At 39.1% G+C, this 6,000-nt stretch overlaps 1 pseudogene; it reads right to left on the bottom strand.

The window, feature by feature from the left end:
• Nucleotides 1–1,237: 1,237 nt before the first annotated feature.
• LOC108316162 lies at nucleotides 1,238–2,316 on the bottom strand (annotated as a pseudogene).
• Between the last annotated feature and the right edge of the window lie 3,684 nt (nucleotides 2,317–6,000).

Genomic DNA, 6,000 nt, shown 5'->3' with positions numbered 1-6,000 from the left:
ATGCTTTCGTACAGAAAAGTTTGAATTCTTTCACCTCCCACTCCAGACGTTTTGGTCCCTGATGTGAACAATCATATCAAAATAAGGTAACACTGATTTCACATGAGCCTCAAGACTATAACCTGTCATCTTATTTTACTTTAAAAGAGTTTAATCTCCATTTACCTGTAACAGTTCAGCAGACTGAATTTTCTTTCTTAGAAAGTCTTTAATCAAATTGGAGTTAAATTAATCTCACTTTAAAGCACAAGAAATATTTTACCAAACTAGTGTTTGTTCTGCGGCATAGAAACAGAAGCATGCCTCTCCCAGTACTGGCCTAAGAGGCCCCACATGAAGAAATGGCTGCAGGACAGTGATCCATTAGATCTACCAAAAAGCAGGGGGACTCAAGGTTCAGCCTAGAAAGAGGGGCCCATGCCAAGTCTGGCTTTTACAGGTACCCAGGTTCCAAACAGATCTTGGGTCCCCTAAATGACAAGGCTGGAGCACAGCACCAGCAGTCAAGAGGGTTAGAGTCATCTCAATGAGTCAGTGAGCACCTCTATGCCATGATTTGTAAATGCTCACATGGATAGTGGTAAAGGAATCAAGAGCCTGGGTTTCAGAACAGCACAAACATTCTTTATCTAGTAAGCAATGATTGAAATTCTTGCCTAGAGTAAATGATGAAAAAAACAGGTAATGAGATCCCCCATACATCCCTGCTGAGATTATTCAGTCCAACTTTAAAGCAGTACAAAATGGCTTCTTGCTCACAACAAGGGCAAGCTTTGTACTAACGTTTCTTTTTTTTTTTTGAGACGGAGTTTCTCTCTCCTTACCCAGGCTGGAGTGCAATGGCGCGATCTCGGCTCACTGCAGCCTCCGCCTCCTGGGTTCAGGCAATTCTCCTGCCTCAGCCTCCTGAGTAGCTGGGATTACAGGCACGCGCCACCATGCCCAGCTAATTTTTTGTATTTTTAGTAGAGACGGGGTTTCACCATGTTGACCAGGATGGTCTCGATCTCTTGACCTTGTGATCCACCCGCCTCGGCCTCCCAAAGTGCTGGGATTACAGGCGTGAGCCACCGCGCCCGGCCCTGTACTAATGTTTCTTAAAAACCAATTATGTCTCCAGCGCTAGCCTCAATTTAACAGGTTTTTAGAAATGTACCTTTCCTATGTAAGAGCCAATGTAAAAGGGGATTTGGGTGCAAGAAACCCCCTTTACTGGGTCCCTGGAATAGAAAGGGCTCTAGAAGCCAGTGGGTGTGAGCACATTCAAGATATGAGGTTTGAGCTTATGGGTCCGTGGTGGCTGTCTCTTCCATCACTAGGATGTCCATCTTGGGTGGCTTCAAGGTTGCTGGGTCTTCAGCCATTCAGTTGGCCTGGACATGAATCAGTTCCATGGGAGAAGGCTTCTGGACTCCTTGGTAGACCTGGGTGGCAAAACTTCCAGAATCATACTTCTGAAGGGATCTTGGTCCAAAGAGGGTCCACTTACCTGACAAGTTTCTGTCCTTATCTCCACTTCCATAATCTATGGTGCTAGGATTTGGCCCAGGGAGGGCTGTGGAAGAACCAGAAGTGAACTAGCCTCTGGGCTTCTGCTTAGGGGAAGAATGAGGAGTGGTGCTTGGGGTGACTGGGCTGATAAGGGTGCGTCTCTTCTTTTGTTATCTCTCCAATTTGCAGCTCCAGTTTGTGGAGTGCTTCTGCCACTGGAAGGTGCTTGGTCTCCTTGGTGGTAAGTCCCCGGTGGTGTGTGTAGCCAACATCTCTCAGCCCTGCCTGTCGTCCAAAATGCTGAATGCTTCCCTGGGTTTGTTTTGTGATCAGATAATTCACGATGACATGGGTAGCTTTAGCCTTCACCACTGGGAACTTCTCCACTCTGTCAGTGGCTGATAACAGGGTCATGGCAGGGGAGGGTAGACTGGCCTCACCTTTCTCCACCTTAGTGAGGCACTGATATTGTGCTCTGGAATCAGTGGCTTCTAGGGGACACTGCCCGTGTCCGATGGAGAAGGAGTCGTGGGCACTGGGTTCTCGAGGGCATCTTTGTAGCTGGAAGCTCGACGGTGTATCCTTGTGGGCAGGAATGTCTTGCCTAGAACCCCACCAGCCTCAAGAACAGGGACTTCTAGTTGTCTTGAAGCCATTGAAAAACTGGGATCCAGGTGCTTTTTCTATACAGAATTCCGAGCTGAGTCCCTGCCACTGCAGTGAAATGATGTGATGACTAAGCTGACAGACAGATGTTAATGAGAAACATGGTCCAGCTGCTGCAAATTAGCAAAGCTTCCCAGGAAGAGTCCATTCAGAGGCTCTTTATCCTGCTTTCACGGGGCTGTCTGCAGTCTGGAATCTGGCACTAAAGAGATTCTGAGGGCCCACATCTCCTGAGAGGCTGTGGCGAAGTCTGGACCCAAGCCATGGTGAGAGCGGCAGTGACATAGGTCTCCAACACCCACCAGACAACACTGCCCCAATACGACCTATTTTTAAAGGAAAAGGTAATGAACAAAGATGATGCACTTGTTGGAAGTAGTAGATAAGGGCTTTAAAGGAGTTGTTATAACTATGTGCAATGAAGAAAAAGAAAATATTGATAGAAAATATCTAAAGTAAAGGAAGACATCGTTTGCATAAATATAGAAATGAAGACTAGATATGCTTTATTCTTTATTACCTTATCCTTTATGTATAAAAAAGTATCCAAAATTTTGGATGTAATATCTGAAATTAAAAAAAAATATTTTATTGTCTTAGCAGAATCAAGATGACAGAGAAAAAGAACAGAGAATTTAAAATGGATCAATAGAAAATAATATGAAGAAGAACAAGAAAAATAAGAATGAAATAAACTAAACACATAACATACATGTATTTATTTGGAGTCTCAGAAAGAGACAAGAGAATGGGCCAGAAAAAGATATTTGAACATATAATTAGAAAAATTTTATCCAAATTTAATTAGGCACCAGTTTTCAGATTGAAGTAACTCTGTGCTTGCTTTTGATCCATCAATTCCACTTGTAGGTATTCATCCTAGAGATATACCTTTGTATTTGTCTGTTCTGACACTGCTAACAAAGACATACTGAATAATGTATGAAGGAAAAAAGTTTAATGGACTCACACTTCCTCATGTCTGGGAATCACAATCATAGTGAAAGGCAAAAGAGGAGCAAAGTCACATCTTGCATGGAGGCATCTGGGAATTATGGGAGCTACAATTCAAGATAAGATTTGGGCAGCGACACAGCCAAACCATATTAACCTCCAATCATATGAAAACACACATACACAAGACTAGTCATTATAGCATTATTAATAGTTAAAAATATTGGGTACAATTTCAATATCAATGCATTGGACATTGTTTGAACAAATTATGATTAATTTTCACAAAAGGACAGCAAAATTTTCTTAAAAACCAGGGAGGAATTTTTGACTCACATAGTCTGTATTTCAATTACTAAATCTGTGGTTGTAATCCAAAAGCAGCAATAAAAAACATAAACAAATGTGCATGGCCCTGCATCAAAGATCATTTACAAAAACAAATGGTAGGTCAGATTTTGCCTCTGGGCCTTAATTTGTAAATCCTTGATTTACACAATGGATTTACATAACAATACATCAACTTAAAAGATTGAAGAAGATTTCTATAAACTGATATGGAGGGGTTTTCAGAGGCTGATCAAAGTGACAAATCTAGACCATTTGAGCAGCAAAATAAATTATGATGATAATGGATAATAACCACTTCAATCAAATATTGCATAATGAATAAATGGCAGGAAAAGAAAATAGTTTCCATTCACTAACCGTGCATTCATGGATATACACTTTAAGTATTTATACCTATTTGTATATATATGTATTTATGTATTTGTCACAGATTATTACTCTTATATTACTATTATTTTTATCTATATATAATAATGTTATTATTATTTCTGGGCTCTCTATTTTGTTCCATTGGCCTGTGTGTCTGTTTTTATGTCAGTACATGCTGATTACTATAGTTTTATAGCAGATTTTGAGATCAGGTAGTGTCATGCCTCCAGCTTTGTTATTTTTCCTCAGGATTGCTTTGACTACTTAGGGTTGTTTTAGTCAAGGTTCTCCAAAGAGACAGAGCCAATAGAATATATAGAGAGATATATGAAAAGTTATTTATTAGAACTGGCGCACTTGATTTTGGAGGTTGAGAAATCTTGCAGACCATCTTCAAGCGGGAAAACCAGGAAAGACAGCAATGTGTCTCAGTCCAATTCCAAACTGCAGAACCAATAAAGCTGTGGTGTAATTTTCAATCCTGAATACTGGAAATCCTGAGGGCTACTGTTATGAGTCCTGTAGTTCAAAGACCAGACAACTTGGAGTTCTCATGTCCAAGGGCAGGAGAAGAAGGATGTCCTGTCTCAGGGAGAGAAAGTGAGAATTCTCCCTTTCTCTGCCTTTGCTCCACTAGAGCCCAGAACTGATTGGATGTGCCCACTCACATTGAGGGTAAGTCCTCCCCACTCAGACCACCAACTCATATGCTAATCTCCTCTGGAAACATCCACACAGACATACCTGCGATAGCCCGATCATCTAATCGAAACCACAGCTACCGGGCTTCCCTTTTAGCAAAAGAGGTATCAGTTATTCCTGAAACATTAAGAATAAATAATATCTTACCTGCTATCTGAGTATACCTTAATCAAGTTAAGTTCAAAATTAACCATCACAGGGTTTTTTTGTGGTTCCATGAATGCTTTAGAATTTTTTTATTTCTGGGAAAATGTCACCAGAATTTTGATGGAGAGAATTTGTAGCTAACTTTGGGTAGTATAAACATTTTAACAGTATTAATTCTTCCAATCCATGAACATAAAGTATCTTTCTATGTATCCATGTCTTCTTCACTTTCATTCTTCAGTGTTTCATAATTCAGTGTACAAGTCTTTTGCCTTGGTTAAATTTATTCCTAAGTATTTTTTTTTAACTATTGATAATAAGATTGTTTTCTTGATTTCTTTTTGGATAATTTGTTTTTTTAAAAAATAAAAATGCAATGACTATTGTATGTTGATTTTGTATCCTGCAACTTTACTATACTGTTTATTATGTCTAATAGTTTTTTTTTGGTGGAATCATTAATATTTTCTAACTATAAGATTATGTTATCTACAAACAGGGACAATTTAACTTCTTCCTTTCCAATTTGAATGCTTTTTATTTCTTTCTCTTGCCTAATTGCTCTGGCTAGAATTTCCAGTATGCTGTGTTGAATGGAAGTAGGAAGAGTGGACATCCTTGTCTTACTCCTGATTTAGAGGAAAAGATTTCAGTTTTTACCATTGAGATGATATTAGTTGTGGGCTTGTCATATATAGCCTATATTGTGCTGCGGTGCAATGCTTCTGTTTCTAGTTTCTCAAGAGTTTTTAATCATGAAAGGATGTTGAGATTCGTAAACTGCTTTTCCTTCAACTATTGAGATGATCATTTGGTTTTTGTGCTATATTCTGTTAATACGTATATCATGTTTATGGATTTGCCCATGTTGAACCATACCACATTCCAGGGAAAAATGCCACTTGATCATGGTGTACCATCCTTTTAATGTATCGTTGAATTCAGTTTGCTAGCATGTTGTTGAGGATTTTTGCATCGATGTTAATTGAGGATATTATAATTTTCTTTTCTTGTAATGCCTTTGTCTGGCTTTGGTATCAGGGTAATGTTGGGCTTATAAAATGAGTATAGAAGTATTCCCCCTGCTTCAGTTTTCTGAAGTAATTTCAGAAGGATTGGTACTAATTCTTCTTTAAATGTTTTGTAGAATTCACCAGTGAAGACATCAGGTGCTAGGCTTTTCTTTGACAGAAGATTTTTGATTACTGATTCAGTCTTCCTGCTTGTGATTGGTCTGTTCAGATATGCTGTTTCTTTATAGTTTAGTCTTGGTTGATTGTAAGTTTCTAGAAATTTATCTATTTCTTCTAAACTATACAA

The sequence above is a fragment of the Cebus imitator genome, unplaced genomic scaffold (genome assembly GCF_001604975.1).
Source record: "Cebus imitator isolate Cc_AM_T3 unplaced genomic scaffold, Cebus_imitator-1.0 Scaffold182, whole genome shotgun sequence".
Taxonomy (NCBI): domain Eukaryota; kingdom Metazoa; phylum Chordata; class Mammalia; order Primates; family Cebidae; genus Cebus; species Cebus imitator.
Note: the sequence above shows the minus strand (reverse complement) of the source record. Positions and strands in the feature narration are given on the sequence as shown.